Below are 18959 nucleotides of genomic sequence, written 5' to 3'. Positions count from 1 at the left end.
TTCCTTATGCTTTGTTTCAGGCACTAGAGGCTATTATCAGTATTGGTTAATCACTATAGTCCTCCTTCTGTATGTTCTATCCACCTTGGCCACCTTGTCACCTCAGCAGCCACTCTTTGGCACAAAGCCCTTTGGGCTGCCTTGCTCTCCCCATGCCCTGCTGTGTGGGATATCCTGATGTGTGTGGTTATGTAGCATCAGTTCTGTGCTTTCCCCTTATGTGCAGTGGTGTCTGCAGGCGGCTCTGGCAGTGCCATGCATTGAGGCACAGGGTGAGTGCTCCTTGCAGTGATGATGCTTCTCATGGCTTTTCCATCCTGACTGGAGAAGGGATGAGGCATGCCATGCTATTAAGAGTCCTCTTCACCTTTTGCTTATTAGTGTTCTCTTCACCTTTTGTTCTAGTGCCTGGAGCTGCTGCTGGCTGTGCAGCAGAGACCCAGCACCAACGAGGTGGCTGCCCGTGGCACAGTGCTGCCAGTGCCTGTAGCCTGGGGCGTATGCAGCCTGGGAGATAGGGACATGCTTTCTGTTGATCTTGCTGAATATTTTAAACTCAAAAAGCATTTTAATACTGCTGCTTACAGTCTTCTCTGACCTTCACCCACTGGGTTCTGGTTTCCCATGTTAGATCTGTGCTTTGAAAGCTCCTTTTGAGGCTATTGCCAGCTAAAGCAGTGGAGGTGCTTCAGAGGAGCTGGTATTTGGGAAGAATGGGATGAACAGCAGTACTGTTTTGCTTCTGTTGGTAAAGGAAATCTTTGTCCTTGCTGCTTCTGTGGTCCCTGAGGACTCCAAAGAAATAACTTGCCTCATCAGAGGAGTCCCAGGGATGAGGGATTTGGGGCTTTTGTTCTCTGGAGTACTGATTGTCTTTTTTACATTTTGGAACAGCAACAGCCTGCATATGTTCAGCAAAGATGGCAACCTTTTTCCACAGTTCCTTGTCCCTGGTGTTTGCACATGGTTTGCAAGGCAGCATGGATTTTCTCCTGTGCTCCTAGTTTTGAAGTTCCCTGCATGTTTTAGAAGAGGTGTTGCTGGGCTGGGACAAGGTGTGCCATAGCAGCAGTTGTCCCACTGGAACTTGGCCCAATTGACTGTTCCAAGCAAAGAGAAGCAAGCTGCAGCTTATATCTATGCTGAGGCCATTAGCATGAACTGCACCGATCTGTGCTGTGAAATGTCTGCCTTTTCCTGGCTTGCTTTCAGAAAAAGGAAAAAAAAAGAAGTGCACAAAATCAATATGGCAGAGCCTTCAGTTGTGTGTTCACCTGCTGTCGCTTCAAGAGGAAACCGTGTCACGCAACACGCCTGGTGTACAGCACTTGTTGAGAAGATAGATATTTAATCTTTTTTTTTTTTTGAAATCAGTCAAATAATTGGTTTGTGCATCATCTGAACGTTTCACTGAGTAGCTACTCAAAAAGGTTAATCTCCAATTCCGTACTGCTTTTACTGTCATATCCAACTGCTTCAAAGACAGTAATGGGTGTATCTCTAATGACAATTTTCTGATGCAGAGGTAGCAGAGGCATCTACTACTTTCAGGTGCCAAAAATGACACATGCAAGACCTGCTTTTTTCAGAACATTTCACGTTTTCTAGTGCTGTGTATAGTTATAGTACAAGTCTCAATTAGAGATTGAACAGAGGCTCTCAATCTACGACTGCTCATTCTTGTCTCTTCTGCACATGGTCTGTCTGTGTCTTTAGTTAGCCAGAAAAGGAACAGCCATAAATATCTGGGGAAAAGTTAGTATATCATGACTTTCCTCTTATCATTGAGGAAGTTTATGGCATAGGCATAAATTCTAATCTTTCATAGTGTGATGCTTAGCTGCCAGATCATGAAGCATCCCTTCTGGTCTCCTTACTATTGCCTGCTTTGCATGCTTCCCATCTTCTGAAAACTGAATGAAGTTGAGGAGGCCACTGTTCCACATGGTTGAAACCTCCTTATTCATATAATCTGGCTTTATACATCACTAACAAATAGGGTAGATGTTTCTCTGGGTCTTCATGAGCTTCCCATGTGCGTGCCAGGAATCCCTCTTCATCAGGAGCACTGCCTGCCTGAGAGCTGGATTTAGAGCTAGGTAGGACCTGTCTGGGATACTCAGGAGTTGCTTAACTGTTGTCTGTAACTTTTGACAGTGGGATATTTGTAAATTTAAATGTTTCCTCCCAGAAGTATCAAAGGAACTAAGGCCAGTTTTCAGCATGAACATGAAAGGCTTTCACGCTCTAGTGCAGCAAGGATCACCATGGAGAACAAAGGCTTCTGCTAATCGCTTCTAATGCCTTTCAAGTTTATGCCTCATTTTTTCCCCCTTTTCAGACAGCCTCCCAGAGTACTGAAGCTTCAGTGACTGACTCACCAAATAATTACCAGGAGGAGGACTCAATCTCTGCAACTTTTGAACACCTCTTTTAATTTTCTTAAACCCTCCAGTACACTGGCCAGGTTCCAGTTTGTGTAATTACATTTGACCTAACTTAATCCCTTGGCAGTTTCAATTGCATGTGGTAGTAGTCTTGGCTCCCTGTCCTGGGCTGCCATTCAATGCTACTCCATGGTTTTCAACAGCTGTCATAATTCAGCTGTAGAAATGGCTGTATTTTCTTGGTGGAAGCACTCCTCATATCTCTGTCCCTTGCTGAACATCCTTATCTCACTGGTATTTTGGAAGGTAATATGTCTGGTTTGGATGGTGTCGCTAAATTTCTCAGAGCTACTTTCACCCTTAAAGATGGGCATGTATTTAAACTTTTATTAGTTGGCCATTGTGCATTTTGAGGTTACTTTGAGTTCTTCACCTTCATTGAAAGGCATATATTGCTCAGTCTCCTCAGCTGTTGTGTGCTGTAGGTACAGTGTGGTGCAGATACTCCTCTTTAGCCTTGGAAATAGCACTTCTGTTATCAAATCTGTGCTAAATAGGAGCATGTCACCTTCCTGTGCTGACAGCAATTGGGCTGGCTGTAAATGGTTGGCACTGAGTGGAACGATCAAGGAAAGCAAAAGCCCAGGGCAACTCAGAAGGATTGAAAAGGAAAAAGAAAACATTCCAGGTGGAAACTTGAAGATGCACAAAGTGCAGAAGTTAAAGAGATAGTCAGATGGATGGTGCAGGCAAGGTAGAAGACACTGAGTTGTTGCATTGGCACATACTTATATGTGCAAGAGGCATCTTGTTTTCATAGCAGATGGCAAACTGAGTGTCTCTTGGCTGCAGCCCTTGGAAAATTTGTATTTGTTATAAAGCCACTTGATCCTTTGGGGTTAGCAGCAGACATTTAGGTACGATGGGGTGAAAAAGGAGATCCACTGATAAGAGGTCCTGTTGTGGCAAAAGGTCTGTTGCTGTCTGGCTGTTTTTCTGAGAGCCTTCAAAAGTAGGAATGCAAATGTATTATCACTGCTGTCCCTTGTTGCTTGTTTGCTTTCATGAAATTTGGGATGTTTTTGTTACTCAGAGTTTTCCCCCGGCACTTCCCAACATAGCCCATGTTAAATCCTTTCTTTATTCTTTCCTCATTGTCACCAAACTTACGGGTTTAGGAGAAAAAATTCTTTTTTGCTAGGTAGGTCATCCAGAAGTTTGGGAGGTAAGGACTATGTTGTGAACACGGAAGTTAATAATTCTTTAATCATAACTGACTGTTCTTGGTCTCTCCCACAGTCCTACACAGATGTATTTGCTGTCATTGATGTTGCTTTTGAAAATCTGTTTGTTAAATAATGGGGTGAAAGAAATTGTGCTTCTGAGTTGTTAATTTCTCCTTACAGCTGCACCCTCTGCTTGCCATTTCGAAGACAAATCTTTTCTTTTTCTTTTTTCAGAATACTTTGTAACTGGGTGTGCCTGAATGCATCAGCCTTTGGATGTGAGCAGCATCTCTTGAAGCAGTCTTGTGATATCCTAGCTGCCTGTTCTCTTGGGGTAAGAAAAGAAATATAGATGCAGAGATGCAAGATTAAGAATGTGCTTTGATCAGAAGTAAAATGGCAGGGAGAGCACAAGCCACACTGGTGCCTCAGCTTGTAAATTTTGGAAAGAGTGAACTTGTGGAGAGGTGGAACAAGCTGTAAATCTGCCCACTGTAAATAAGACAAATTACAAGCTTAAGCTGGAGCAAGAGAAATGTAGATGAGGCAGATCATCTGCATTAAGAACAGCTGAGCACTGGAGTGGATTGTTTGAGGAGCTTATGAATTTTCGGTTTTTGGAAAGGTTTAGGAGCAAGTTAGCAAAGTTTCATCAGATGTGGTTTGAGAAGAACTGATCCTTCCATGTGGTGGTGAAGCAGACTATGTGGTTTCTGAAGAGTCCTCCTAACCTGTTGATGCTTAGAAATTGGAGAATGTGAAACTCTTATCTTGACAACCTTATTCAAAACCAGTAAGCTAAAAGGCAAAGGTCAGTGTATCTGAAGAAGCAGCTGCTTAGTCTGATGATGAGCTTTGATGCAACAGCAATTACCCCTGGTGCTCAGTGTCTCTGTTACCTCAATGGTGATGTTCTTCTGAAGGGAAGTTCAGTCATAAGTTCTGGCCTGTAATGGGCACTTGAGATAAAAAGTTCCTTTGTAGCAAGTTCCTGGGTGTTTGTGTATCTTCTGTGATACATGTGAGGGTGTCTCAGTGGATAATCTCATCTATCTTACTGTGACATGAGAACACAGTGCTGTAGATACAGGTATGCTGAGCAAAACATGAAATCGTATGGAACACACAGACTGGACCCAAATAAATGCTTTTCCTCTTTGTTTCCAGGGCTGATAAAATGATGGAGAGTTTAATTTATTTATTTATTTATTTTTTGTTCTTCTGTTTCTGTTCTCCAGTGTGTTTCTTTGTCCTGGCTTGATGGTGATAGCAGCAGGCTTTCTGTGTTTAAAAATATTAGCTGGGTCTTGAAATCATGTCCTGAGGGTGCCATTTAGTTCCTTTGCTTCTCGCTTGCTCTGCTGAGAGCTATTGACAAACCTGCTCTGGGCTTAGGCAGTCTCTGAGCCATCATGATGACAGGAGCAGGGTTCAGGTGCTTCATCTTCCTTGTGTGGTTAAGAAGGACAGTGAGACACCTGTCTGGTGTCATAGGATGCTTGAAATTCAAGGGGAAACTCTTCAGTGTCCTGTTGGACTTTGTTTGGGATTCACTTGGTTTCTCTAGTGTACCTTGTATCCCTAATGTCAGCAAATACTGGTGTCTCCCCTGGAGTTATACTAGTGTCTTATTGTTCATTATCATCTTCTGTTCAGCAGAGATAAGCTGTTGTGTCTCAAGGGTATAGGAACATAGAAGAAACTTTCACATAGCTCTAAGAAATGCAGATGGTGTCAACAGAGAAATAAAGAGATGCCTTTCGGAAGTCAACCTTTGTACATTTTTTTTTCTTCACTTGAGCTTTTCAGTTCCTGCAACTATCTGCTCAGATCTTGAAAGCAAAATGTGTTCATGGAAAGATACAATTTACTGTGTGCCCCCTGATCTTTTGATCTCAATCAATCAAATAAATCTAAGACCTTGCAGTTCACCTTGTTGCAAGGACAGTTAATAAGTTGAGGGGTTGTGCCAATGGCAATGATGGTTCTTCAGCCTTGTGCTTTTTTATTGTTGTTATTATTTTTTTATGACTCTGACCTTTCGGACGGATCAGGGTAAGATTATTTGCAAAGAATATGCCGTAAATATGATTGCCAGGACCAGAGTTAACATTCAAACATTGCTGCTTAGCAAAAGGAAACAATATGCCAAAGTTCAATTTAGATTTCCCTGCAGAGTAGAAAATAATGACAAACCTCACTTTACATGGCAGAGATGAGTCCAGTCACCTCTATGGGAAGGGTTGTCTTATGGTCTTGCAGCACATCACAGCAGTGTGCCTGGTTAACTTGCTGGCTTTGCTTGAAAAGCTGGCATCTGGCATCTTGTGCCAGGGTTAACCTAGGGCAGAGAAGTCCTGAGGGGCATCTTCTGGCTCTCTGAGGTGTAATGTCGGTCGATTGGTAGTTTTATTTGATTTTGCAACTGAAACTGCCTTTTCTAATGCTGAGTTCCTTGCTTACAGCTGCAAATAAAGATGTATGGATCTGCTTTAAGCTCAGTATCCTGTAGAACAACCCCCTTTCCCTCCTCGTACTCAGAGTGCAAGCTGCTGTGCATTTCAAGTGTTGCTCACCAAAGTCCCAGTGTGTTCTGATTTGTTTTGAGTAGCACCCTGTGGACAGCTTAGTGTGATCTTTGAGTGCTTCGGGAATTCCAGATCTTGGTGGGCAGCTGGTTGGGTTTTCCCCACTCAAAACAGTTCCTGGACATCTTCCACCTAATGTTTCCACTTGACTTGCCACCGAGGAGGCTTGCAGCATCCAGTGGTGAAAGTCTTGCTTGTCTGTTGGGAAGTGTAATGGTGATTATTGATGTTTCTGTGGTCTTGTCAGTAGAATTGACTTCTGTGGGTTGAGAGCAGTGTGAGGAGAGAAGCTGGAAGCCAGGAGCTGCTGCTCAAGTATTAACCTGCAGTGTTTGAAAACCACACCAGTCTGTTGTGTAGGAATGAACTCTCTACAGAGCCTGGTCATGGCTGTAACTATAGTTTGTCAGAGGGGTGTGGCTTCTGGTTATTTTTTTCTTTCTTTCACAGATGTGAAAATGAAGGCATTGGAGACCATTTGCTTTACCCACAGGAAAGGGCATAGTATTGGAGCCCTGAGGTTGGGTCCAAGACCCATAGGTTTGCAGAAGAACAGATGAATCTGATCCCTTGTTAGCATCATCTGAGAAGTTTATAAATAAAATAAATAAATTAGTGTTTAGTCCCATCTTGTAATCCAAAAGCCATTTCTCCAGCATCTGTAAATAACTTAACCTTTTGCTGAATTTACCTGCCTTGCACATAAAACTAGAGATACTTTGAAATATACTTTGAGGGGGATAAAGCAGTGTCCTCCCAAGCCCAGTGTCTCTGTTGTGATCTGGGAAGAAGATCTCCATCCCCATGGAAAGGTGCCATCCTCAAGGTGTTAAGGGGAAAAGCCCAGATACTGACACTTCTTTTTCGTATTCCAAAAGGGACTAGCAATTAGCAGTAGGAGTAAGAGCCACCTTGAATTAAATCTTATGAAAGCACAAGAAATAGCAGGGTATATATGGAACTATCTATTACATATATGTATTCCTCTTAAGAAACATGTTGGAGACACTGTATCCATAAATACTAATAAGGCTGTTTGATTCCAATTTTCAGGTAAGATTAACATTTTATTGAGTATTATAACTGTCACATTCAATGCTTTAGTGTACCATCCTCTCAGGCTTATTAGCATAATTGCAGTGCTTAAGCAACAATAAAAAATTCAACAGTAAAATAGCAGTTAGCACAGGCAATTTGTTATCAAAAGCTTTTACTTAAGGACAGCTTTTGAGCATATTTATTATCAAGTTAGGGCTATACATTATTTTTATTTAGAAAAACAAGAGGGAAACATGGAAGGCTGTTTTTTTTCTTAATGGCTAAATCAGGCCTGAAAATTGGTCCCAGCCTTTTTCTGTTTCTTAAAATTACTCATCAGATTTGCTTGGGGTAGGAAGCTGAGATAACTACCCTTCTCCAGACCTGAGTTTATTTTGTTATGTTACTAACTCAGCAGAACAATTTCACAGTCAGTAAAAGTCTAGACAGTCCTGATGCTGTCTAGAGCGAATCTCCTCATTGCATCCCAGGCTCCCAACCCAGCATCATCCCCCTCTGTAACCAATGGCATTGGAGCAGTGCAAGGACAGGAGTGGCCCAGCCTCACTCCACAATGGTGGCTGCATCCAGGGAGGTGATGCAACTGTGTGGTAGGGATGCTGTGCCTGCAGAGCAGGGAGGGACCAGGTAGGACTTTGCTGTCTGTGCTGGTTGTCTCTGAGGTTGGAGCAGAGGAGCACAGCATGGCTGTGTGACAGCACTGCCCACTCCCCTGTTCCTGCTCTCTCTTTGCAGATACAGGGGAGCAGTTCTTTTCTGGAAAAGCCATAGCAGAGATGTGAATCTGCATGTTGCTAGCATATTCTGTGCAGCTGCATGTGTGTAGACACACAGTCCCTGTTGCCAGCATGGCAAGATTGCCTGTGTGTATTTTAATTTACAGCAAAAGGAATTTTGAGGACAGTTTTTCAGCGTGCATTTAAAATACAAAGTTGTGCCTCATTAATGAGTTTTAAAAACAACACAAGTGCTCAGACAAAGGGGTCCATCAAGAAAAGCCTAAGCATTTGGCAGGAGGAAGACTTGTGCTGTGGTTGCTTGTGATTCCCTTGCTGGTGGAAGCTGTTTTCAGATCCCTCTCTGCCTGAGTTGGCTTCTTCACACCATTCAGCTTCTTCTTTACTTCTTTAGATTCTCCCTCTCATTTGTCCTTGTTTTGCAAATTTGGGCATCCCTATTATCCTCCCCATCACCAGAACTTGAGGTCTCTGTCCTCTTGTGTATTTTCCTCATTCTCTCTTCTGAGAGACCTTTTCTGCCTTTTCAGAGGTTGCTCTACCATTATTTTTATGGATGACTACTGATGGACCTGCCACTGTTTGCCATTTTGGTGGTGCCCAATGCCCATGGTGAAGAGTTGCCAGGCAATGCCCTTATCAGTCTCACAGGCTGGATGAGCAAGAGTGGTAAATGTGTGGGGTTCTTTTGCTCCTGTTTTGACTGTTATCTAAACTCACCCCATGAAGAGAAGTGAAGGCAGCACTGCCCTCACATTCACAGTGAAACAGGATCTGCAATCAGGTTGTAGGAATTGGGAAGGGAACACATGGAAACAGGTGAAACTAAACTGGGCATATATTAGAGAAGTGATGTTCTTGTGGGGTCCTCTTCATAAACAGCCTCTTCTGTGAATATGTGAAACTGGAAAGAAGCTAGTTGTTTCAGATCCCATTTTTGAGTTTTTTTGGAGTACAAAACCGCACGTAATTCTTCAGAGATAAACTGTGTGTTTCAGGTTCTTGGACAGTCATGAGTATTGTGTTGATACACAGCTCACTCTCACGAAACTGTCTAGTACTGCACAGTGTTTAGACTTTCTGTCAGCCAGAGAGCTTGGTGATGCTCTTGGGAAGATTACACAGAAAGTGTAATCTAAAGCTAAACTTCCTGGGAACTTTGCTTTCAGTGGAAATTTGGCTGTGATTTAAATTGCAGCTGAAATATGTGCTCTCTGCCTATGTAGCCCCCTCCATGAATGGGGACTCACTGCTGCCCTCCCAACAATAAGCTAGTTCCTGCCTGGTGTCACAGGTCCCTGCTGCTGCTCCTTCTGGCTCTGCTTGTCTGGCTTTAGTGGTGTCCAGCACATTAGCTACCTGAGCATCTCCTGCTGGCATTTTGCCTTGTAGCTGGTAGTGGTGTGTGTCTTCTGCTGTGGGCAGGGAAGCACCCTTGTAGGTGCTGTGCAGAGGCGGAGAGTTCCCAAACCCATAGAATGAGCTGGGGGACCAAAGAAGGTGCTTTCTTGGGGTGCTGGTGCGGTTCAGGGCATTTTCATGTGGCTCCTGGGTGAGAACTGTAGTCCTTTAGGATGAGAGGAAGTGGCCTCAAGTTTCACCAGGGGAGGTTTAGGTTGAATATTAGAAGAAAGTACTTCACTGAAAGGGTTATCAAATGCCAAGAAAGATGGTTGAATTGCTATCCCTGAAAGTGTTTAAAAAACATGTCTATACTTAAGAACATGGTTTAGCATGGGATTCAGTACAGTTGGGTTAGTGGTTGGACTTCAGAAGGGTCTTTTCCAACCAGAATGATTCTGTGATTCTTTCTTCCTATGGTTCAGGTAGAAAGGACCTAGCAGATCTCTTGAGCAGCCCCTGGCTCAAAGCGGGATAGGCTCCAAGGCTGTGAGAGGTTGCTCAGGACTTGTAGCAGTAGTGATCTGGTGGGATGGTGATGGTGTGTGCCTTGGTCAAGAAGAAACCTTATGGAGGACTTAGGACACTGTAAGGTAATGGGAGCAGTGAGGTTTCTGGAAGAGGGTCTATGTGAATGGTCAGCCAAAAGCCAGAGTCGGGACACTACAGTAGCACAGATCCTACATTGAACTCATTGAACTTCCCATCTGAAGCAGGGAAAACCTGGGAGCTGTGCTGCAGGAGGCTGGCTGGCACTGTAGCCACAGGAGAAACTGCACAGCTCTTGTTCCTGATGGACAGGAAGGGATGATGGGAGGAGAGGGTCAGCCACTGGAGACAAGGCCATTTGTAACGCATTTCCCTTGAGGAGGAAAGTGCCTGCGTGCTTCTTGCAAAGGAAAAAAAATGGCTGAAAGAATTTAGCAGTGATAGATGTCGTGAAAATACTTACGCTGGAATTTGTAAAGCCTGGAACATCTGTTCTCGACAGTGCTTTGATCATGTTGTGAGGCTTTTAAAATGATACTTCCATGAAATAAGTGAGATCCTTAAGGCTGCAGGATTCCTTTCAGTGCCCTTTTTTCATGGAGCAAAAAGGCAAATTTCACAGGGAACATTACATGACTTGAAACACATATTTTAATGGTTAGTATCAACCAAACAATGTTTTATTAGGTGCTAGGAAAATGTTCCAGTTACATACCCCAGGAAGCACAGCACTCCCATTTACTTTTATGCTTATGGGAGCTGTACATTGAAAAAGAAAAAAAAATCAAGAATTCATTGCTTGTATATTATTGTATTCAAAAATCAAAACAAACATGCTGAAATGACCTTAAACATTTTGAAGTTGTTGTCAGAAAAGGGCCTTTTGGGGTTTTGTTTCCAGCCAGAGGAGCAGAGGAGCTGGGGTCAGTGTGTTTTCTGAGGGACATGTGGCAAACAACTGCAAGACACTGAATTTACTTGGTGCTCCTTTGGGTTGAATGACTTTTTACTCATCTGCTTTTCTCTGGGGACTCATCCTTTCCCCTTTGTGCATTCTTAGCAGCTTTCTGCCCGATGTTCTTCAAGAAACTGAGTGTTTGTTGCTGAAGAGTTCTGATGTCGAATGTCTCCAGTGTTTGAAGGAGCATGGAGAGCTCTGACTGCCAGGCTGCATTCCTGGCAGGAAGATTTTGGCTGTTCAACCTTACTTCTATGTGTAGGGAGGAAAAAAACCAAACCATCTTCAGGGATGTGTTTCTGTAAAACAGCCTGTAGGATACAAGGAACAGCAGGGTGGAAGGGGAAATTGAAGAGATGTGGAACAGAGAGGTCTCCTTTTTTCTGTCATATTTATGTGTTTATACTTGGCAAATCCTTTGCTACTGCAGTGAGCCAGTGAGGTGCTGGGCAATGCTCATCACTCCCATCTCCCATTCCCTCAGCTGGATGGGTGAACAGGCCCATGTGTGGCCCCAGGGCTCTCCCCAGCAAGCAGGAGCCTGGTTTCGTTTAAAGATTTATCCAATCTGTGAAAGGAGGAAAAGCTATGGTCAGAAATAACTGAGAAGGAATAAAGTTGTTCTTTCTTGTAAGCTTCTCTGTGTCAGGGGTTAACTTATGAAAACTAAATTGTGTAATTGATTTCTACAGCACCCAATGGGTGAATAAGCAGATTATTACTGTGACATATCCATTTTTAGCAGTTTTCCTTTTCTATCACCTGTGACTCTGTTCTGTTACATGCTTATGATGTCTGTTAATTATTTACCAACTATTTACCAGTACGGTGTGCAAATAAAAGGCTTTTATGCTGGAGATGGCACTGCATATCTAAGATTCCTAGGATTTATGCCACTGTTCTACCAGCTACAATCCCATCATCAGCCCTCATTTTCTGATGAAGACTTCCTTATACGTGGATGACTAAGAGGCAGTCATCTGCCCACCTTACATCAGAGGGGTTATGTTGTTAGCAAAAGACTTGCTGCACATGTGGCTGAGTTGTATGAGGGGATCTGTGTCCTTTTGCTTCTTGCAGATGGATTTTTGCCATTTCGACTGACTTTTCTGGGTAGAACATTAGAGCTTTCCCCCCTCTCCCCTCACAAAGGCTCATTCTTCTTTGTAAGTGATGGCAGAAGCAGTTTTGAAAAAGAAAAAACCCACTGTATGATGTGCTATCTTTTTTTTTTCTTTTAAAAAAAGAAGAAAATAGTATAAAAGTCAATAGCAGATAAAGTTCTGACTCAGCTGGTAACTTATGATCCTATGCTATTTCTGTAACATATTTAGCTTGTGACCAAATTTTTCTAATATTAGGATGTTGCCACAGAAAGTGTGTCAGAGTCCCAGGCTGCCAAGACCTATCATTGTACAGAATAAATACATTTCTGAGCACATGTGCAGGAGCAGCCCAGTAAGTTCTATGTTGTGTTTTTAAGTTGCTGGGATTTTTTGCGTGGTTTTTGTTTGTTTCTTTTTGTTTGTTTGTTTGGGGTTTTTTTTGTTTGTTTGTTTTTTGGGGTTTTTTTTTTGTAGGTTCACATAGCAAGGAGTGCTGTGCAGAACAACATAGCTGCTTTTTGTTTTTCACATAGCCAGGCACCAAGCTCCCATCCCCAGCTGTGCCCCTTGCAGACTGGAGTTGCTTTACATATTGGTAGGTTTTCAGTCAGCGTAAACTTCTGTAAGTCAACCCAAGCTGTACTAACTATGTGGATTTTATGGAAGTTGAGAATCCAGTCATACAGCTTGTGGTTTCTTCAGTTCTGAAGATGGTTGTCCAGCTCTGGGCAGACAAGAAAGTACATGCAGAGTTCTCTAAGCTCAAGGAAACAGTGTGTGAACAAATAAGCATCTGTGTTCAAGTACAAGGGAAGGCGATTACTGAGGAAATCTCAAAGTTTACAAGTAGGATTTTTTTATAGGTTGAAATCTGCTGTGGTTTCAGAGTACCTAAGGACGCTCAAAATAATGAAATTCCAGACAGCCCAGCCCAAACATGTGTGGCACACAGCAGCAAAGCAATCGTTGTGTTTAGCACTACCAATCAGCCAGATAATGCAACAGCTGCTCTGGGATTTTGCATTTAATTTTTGTCTGGATAATAACAAGGAACACGGGGTTAATGATCTGTGTCCGCTTTCCCTCCAAAGTGCTTTATTTGTTCTTTGTGGTTGCTTTTCATGGTGCTTTGCAGCAGCCCCAAAATGTCAACTGACCTGAAGAAATCGACAATGGATGCTTAAAAAAACCCAAATGAGAAGTTAGAAAGGATGTTGCTTTCTAGCTTTTCATGTGAACATCCTGAACTTGGACTCCTTTTGATTAAGTAACCAGCAAAACCTACTTGCATGTGCTGCAATTAAAATTTAATGAAGCAAGAGGATATATGCCTATGTGCTGACTAATGTGGGAGGAATAGATTCCAGTAACTCGGCACTGCAACTGCTTCGCTTTGCATTCAGGGCTCACTTTGCTAGAAAGCTCCTCAGTAACTGTGGAGCTTCTCAGGCAGGAACAACTCTTGCCAGTCTGGTTTCTCGTAGTTACAGCAAGAGGTGATGATGACTTGTACATAAAATAATGTTGCTCTTTTATAGGGCAGAGCCTTATCAATGAAGCTCAGTTTGGTTGATCACCGGAGGAGAAGCAGGGCTCCTACCTTAGCATGCTCCCTCAGAAGAGGTCAGGGAGTCTCTGGATTTGTGTGTCGTATCTGCCTTTGTATCAAAACTCTCATCAAGCAGCAGTTGGATAAGTGGAGCACTGCGTAGCAAGAAGGGAAGCCCTGATTTTTAAGCTGGGAAACTAGTGGTGGCTTTTTAGTAGCCAGGCTTTTAGTGTCTGCCTTTGCTGCCTTTTTACTGGGCAGTGGCTTTGATACTTGTGTTTCTGTAGGGATATGGCCCTGCTCTGCTAAGTGTTTCACTTGTAAAACATTGCTCCCACCAGTGGGGCATCTGCCAACATCTGCATGGACAACAAAACAACCTGCCAGGAGAAGAGCAGAGACTTGCTCATTTTCACAGTGTCTCAGTCTCTTCCTGAGTGTTTCCACCTCTGGGACTTCTGCAGAATGCCTGCATCATCTCACAGGCAGGACTTGAGGTTGGAGAAATGTTGTATAGAATTGTAGAATTGGCTGGGTTGGAAGGGACCTCTGAGATCATCAAGTCCAACCCTTGCTCCACTACTGCCATGGTTACCAGACCATGGCACTGAGTGCCACATCCAGTCTCTTTTTAAATATCTCCAGGGACGGAGAATCCACCACTTCCCTGGGCAGCCCATTCCAATGTCTGATCACCCTCTCCATAAAGAAGTTCTTTCTAATATCCAGCCTAAATCTCTCCTGGCACAACTTGAGACCATGCCCACTTGTCTTGCTGATAGTTGCCTGGGAAAAGAGACCAGCTCCCCCCTGGCTACACCCTCCTTCCAGGTAGTTGTAAAGAGTGATGAGGTCTCCCCTGAGCCTCCTCTTCTCCAGGCTGAACAGCCCCAGTTCCCTCAGCCTCACCTCATAGGATCTGTGCTGGAGTTCCTTCACCAGCCTAGTTGCCCTCCTTTGGACCTACTCCAGGACCTCAATCTCCTTCCTGAACTGAGGGGCCCAGAACTGGACACAGTACTCGAGGTGTGGCCTCACCAGAGCTGAGTACAGGGGCAGAATCACTTCCTTGGACCTGCTGGCCATGCTGTTCCTGATACAGGCCAGGATGCCATTGGCCTTCTTGGCCACCTGGGCACACTGCTGGCTCATATTCAGCTTCCTGTCAATCCAGACTCCCAGGTCCCTCTCTGTCTGGCTGCTCTCCAGCCACTCTGTGCCCAGCCCGTAGCGCTGCATGGGGTTGTTGTGGCCAAAGTGCAGGACCCGGCACTTGGCCGTGTTGAACCTCATCCTGTTGGAATCAGCCCAACTCTCCAGTCTGTCCAGGTCCCTCTGCAGAGCCCTCCTGCCTTCCAGCTGATCCACACTCCCCCCCAGTTTAGTGTCATCTGCAAATTTGCTGATGATGGACTCAATCCCCTCATCTAAATCATCTATAAAGATATTAAACAGAACTGGGCCCAACATTGATCACTGAGGGACACCACTAGTGACCGGCTGCCAACTGGATGCAGCACCATTCAGCACCACTCTCTGGGCCTGGCCCTCCAGCCAGTTCCTAACCCAGCACAGATGCCCCTGTCCAAGCTGTGGGCTGACAGCTTTTTCAGGAGAATGCTGTGGGAGACGGTGTCAAAAGCCTTGCTGAAGTCCAGGTAGACCACATCCACAGCCTTCCCCTCATCCACCAGGTGGGTCACCTGATCATAAAAGGAAATCAGGTTGGTCAGACAGGACCTGCCCTTCCTAAACCTATGCTGGCTGGGTCTAATCCCTTGTCCATCCTGTAGGTGCTGAGTGATTGCCCCCAGGATGATCTGCTCCATAACCTTGCCAGGCACTGAAGTCAGGCTGACAGGCCTGTAGTTTCCCGGGTCCTCCCGGGCCCCAGGAAGGCAGCAGACCTCCCTGTGGGATGGGTCCGGTTGACATACAGGGCCCTCAGTTCCCCTCAGAAGGGAGTCACCAACTACAACTACCCTTCTTTTTTTCTTTGTAGCTGTAGTTGTAACCTGTCTGGTAGATGAGGGGGTGAACAGGAGACCTTCCAGACAGATCTTCCTCTTGTCTGTCCTCTGCCTGATTCTCTGAGTCCAGGGCCTCATATCTGTTCTCTAAGGGCACCTGGGGAGATGGGGGGGGTTGGGAGGGGATTCTTTTGCCTCTTCAAGGGACCTGTTTCCATTTCCCTCCCATCCACCTGGTTTGCTCCAACTGCCTGAAGGTAGGAGGGGCAGGGCTTCACCATCTCCTTCTGGACTTCTTTTGGGTTAGAAAGGGTGTGACTTCACCAGTCAATTTCCCTTTCACTGTCCCTAGTACTTCTTAGTCTCTCTACCTCCTCCTTGAGCTCTGCCACCAGGCATAGCAAGTCTCGCATTGCACACAGACCCCACTCACACTGTCCTCTGGTGCTAACACGAGGCTCAGACACTCTACACAGCCAGAGGCCTGAACAGTTAAGTCCCTCTTGCTGTCCCTCTTCAGGGCTTCTGTCTGTGTGGACACACCCTGCATCTTAACAGCACCAGGTTTTGCTTTTTTGGAGACTGTTGCTCCTTCAAGAGAGCTGGGAGGTGGCTGTGCCCCTCCTGCTTGCCCTGCCTGTGTGAACTCCCTCGCTAACTGCTGTGCCATGTTCCTGTTTGCCATGCTGTGGCTTGCTGGCGCTCCTCACAGCCCTTTATATCCCTCTGGGCAGTGCTGGGTGCCACCCCCTTATCAACTGATTGATTGGCCTCACCTGAGACCACCAGCAGAAGGTGGGGCAGCTCTTCGCAGCCCTTTATATCCCTCTCAGCAGTGCTGGGTGTTGTCCCTTTATCAGTTGATTGGCCTCACCTGAGACCACCACCAGAAGGAAGAAGAGCTCATCTGCTTGTACCCTGTGGCTTCAGCTCTGTACTGGGATGTAACGGTATGTAGCAGTGGGGTGAAGCTCCACAACTATGATAAATAGCATTTTTTTATAAGAAATGAAAGATCCTGCTATATCCACTCTTAGTAATTAATGGGTTGGGTGACTGAACGGAAATGCCATGGTGCAATTTGCCTTTGCTGCTGACCCTTGCATGACATGCTAGAGCTCCTCATCACCAGACCTTTGTCTTGCCTTATGCAGAATACAAAGCAGTACTTCATCAGCATGGCTGCCTGTTTTCCTTCTGGCTTGACTCAGTGGCAGAACTGCAGTAAAGTTTCACGAGATACACTGGGTTTTCCAGTTATTCTGAACTTCAGTCTCCATCTGGTCCTGCAAAGGCTCTCACTTGCTTTGCTACAGTGAAGTCCTGAAGAAGCCTTCAAAGGGTGATTCTGGAGACAAGATCTTGTGCTTCATTTTTGGCCTGGAAAGCTGCTCTTGGAACATTAAGCATGAGATTTCTCTTGAAACCTTCTTTGTGTGCCTTTCTGAAGAAATAGCTGGAAGGAGAAGACCTGTCAGTTGAGCTCTAAAAGAGAAACCTATTGGCTCTGAATACACTGAGGACATTATTTAAGGTCAGTTGATCTGTGAGAAGGCAGAACTTCTCTAACGCAACCTAAGGTTAGTTATGCAACAGAGGGGCTGTTCTTTGTTGTGAAAAGCAACTTCAGTCTGTGCCTGTGAAAATCAAAGGGCTTGCTGAAGGCATGTTGTGTTCTGGCTGGAAGCTATTGGGTGTCCTCCTCTAGTGATTTTTCCTTCTGTAGCAGATGATAATCGCAGAAATGTTTCCAGTGAAAAAGACATTCAGCAGTTGTAGGCTGCAAAGGTTGACCTGCTAGTAGGGGTGTACTTTGGCAGGTGGTGGTGCAGGACCCACTGCATATGGTATGGTTTTGGACCAGTCTTTACTTCCTTTTCTACCATATAACTCTCTGTATCATAGATTACTGATGGCTACATAGGACAGTATTTTTAAAGTACACACTGAAGAGGGCTGTTTTCTGAATTTTTAATTGTAAGGAGAGAGATGGAACAATTTGCTATTTTTCTTGGTTTGAAATACAAGTTTTACAGCATGCTGGCTGCATGGCACTGACATATCCTTTCTTGGACAGCCTTTCTTCCCTCTGTCATCTCATACTAAAACACTCTCCAGCCAAAGTGCCATTGTGCCTCCAGAGAGGCTCAGCATCGCTCAACAAACCCCCAGAAAGGGGATTTTTCTTTAAAAGTGGGATTGGTCTCCTGTGCCTTGTGGGGTGGGTAGGAGTGAGCAGTTCTGGGGTAGCCACATTGGGTTGGAGCCTTTGTGCACAGTGAAAAATGCTTTATCGCTTGTGTAACATTAAGCATGATATTCACCAAGATTGCCTGACATTTTTGCAGACTGTCTTCTTTCTCTGCTTTTTATTTGTGTGATGTGTGTTAAGAGGTTTAGTATTTGCAGAACGAGGGTATTTTCACTTGCTTTGTGCAAATATTGGTCTTGCGTGGTTTGTTAGCTGTGCACTCCTGGGCAGAACGGAGGGCCGATGAAAATAATCAAATATCTGGAACTGTTTTTTGAGGACTTTATGTATGAGATGGAACAAGTAAGCCTTAAGAGGAAACAACCAAGGTGTATAGTCATAAAATGTTGTTTTTCCTAGATGTTCAAATTTCTGTATGGATGGTTTAGTGAAATATACATTGTCTTCAGTGGAAAGATTGATATGGTAAGACAGTGGAGGTGCTTGGGGAGCAAAACGGTCTGGTTGTAGCAGTCCCTCGCCTGGGGACCTTTCTGAACTCACAGAGGGTGTTCGCCATTTCCATTGATGCAGGTTGGACCAAAAAGTTTTTCCTAGTTGCCTCTTGCTCTAGAAATCTTCTGGCTGTCCAGCTCTATGTTCCTGTAAGCTCCCTTTGAAGTATGATGCGGCATTACTGTTAATGAGAGATTTTCTTTGCTTTACAAAATCAGACTCTGCCTTTCCCCTTCTCAGCATCCACAATGATTAGCAGTTTCTGTAAATCCAGGCCTATGGATTTTAATGAGGACCTCTGACAGCCAGTGGTGATCATGATCTTTCCAAGCGTTTCCTAAGTAGGAAGAAATCAATGCGTCAGGGAGGACTGTGCCTGACCTCTATTAATAACACTGTCCCTATACATCTAATGTACCAGAAAAGGGTTTCAAAAGCAAGCCCCTTTGCCCTGGCTAATTGATACAAAAACCTAAATCAGCTCAAGTGGATGTAAACTGGTTCCTGAGAAAAGGGAACATCTGTTTGGTAGTTGGAATTGGAAGGAGCAGTTGCAAACCAAATTAAAATATATAGTACTGTGAGATACTTGTCTGTAATAGACCCTATAAGTGGTCCCACCAACCCTGCAGTGCCCCATGCTAAATACTTGGGAATAAAACACATCCTGCTGCAACAAATAAAGGCACTGTGGTACATGCCCGGGGTGATGGGCTGGGGGATAATTACTGCTTTCTTCTCTGTATACCATAGATGAGATGATTTTTAAGCTTTACCATCCT

General features: G+C 44.5%; 1 protein-coding gene across 6 annotated transcripts in view; it reads left to right on the top strand.

Moving 5' to 3' along the window:
• Positions 1 to 18959, top strand: part of LPP (LIM domain containing preferred translocation partner in lipoma) — a 333750-nt gene that overhangs the window by 61591 nt on the left and 253200 nt on the right. For all 6 annotated transcript variants that reach the window (XM_071752337.1, XM_071752336.1, XM_071752335.1 and 3 more), the window contains one exon: positions 3848 to 3947. The gene's annotated coding sequence lies outside the window, so the exon portion shown is untranslated. The remainder of the gene's footprint in view (positions 1 to 3847; positions 3948 to 18959) is intronic.

The sequence above is a fragment of the Heliangelus exortis genome, chromosome 9 (assembly GCF_036169615.1).
Source record: "Heliangelus exortis chromosome 9, bHelExo1.hap1, whole genome shotgun sequence".
Classification (NCBI taxonomy): domain Eukaryota; kingdom Metazoa; phylum Chordata; class Aves; order Apodiformes; family Trochilidae; genus Heliangelus; species Heliangelus exortis.
Note: the sequence above shows the minus strand (reverse complement) of the source record. Positions and strands in the feature narration are given on the sequence as shown.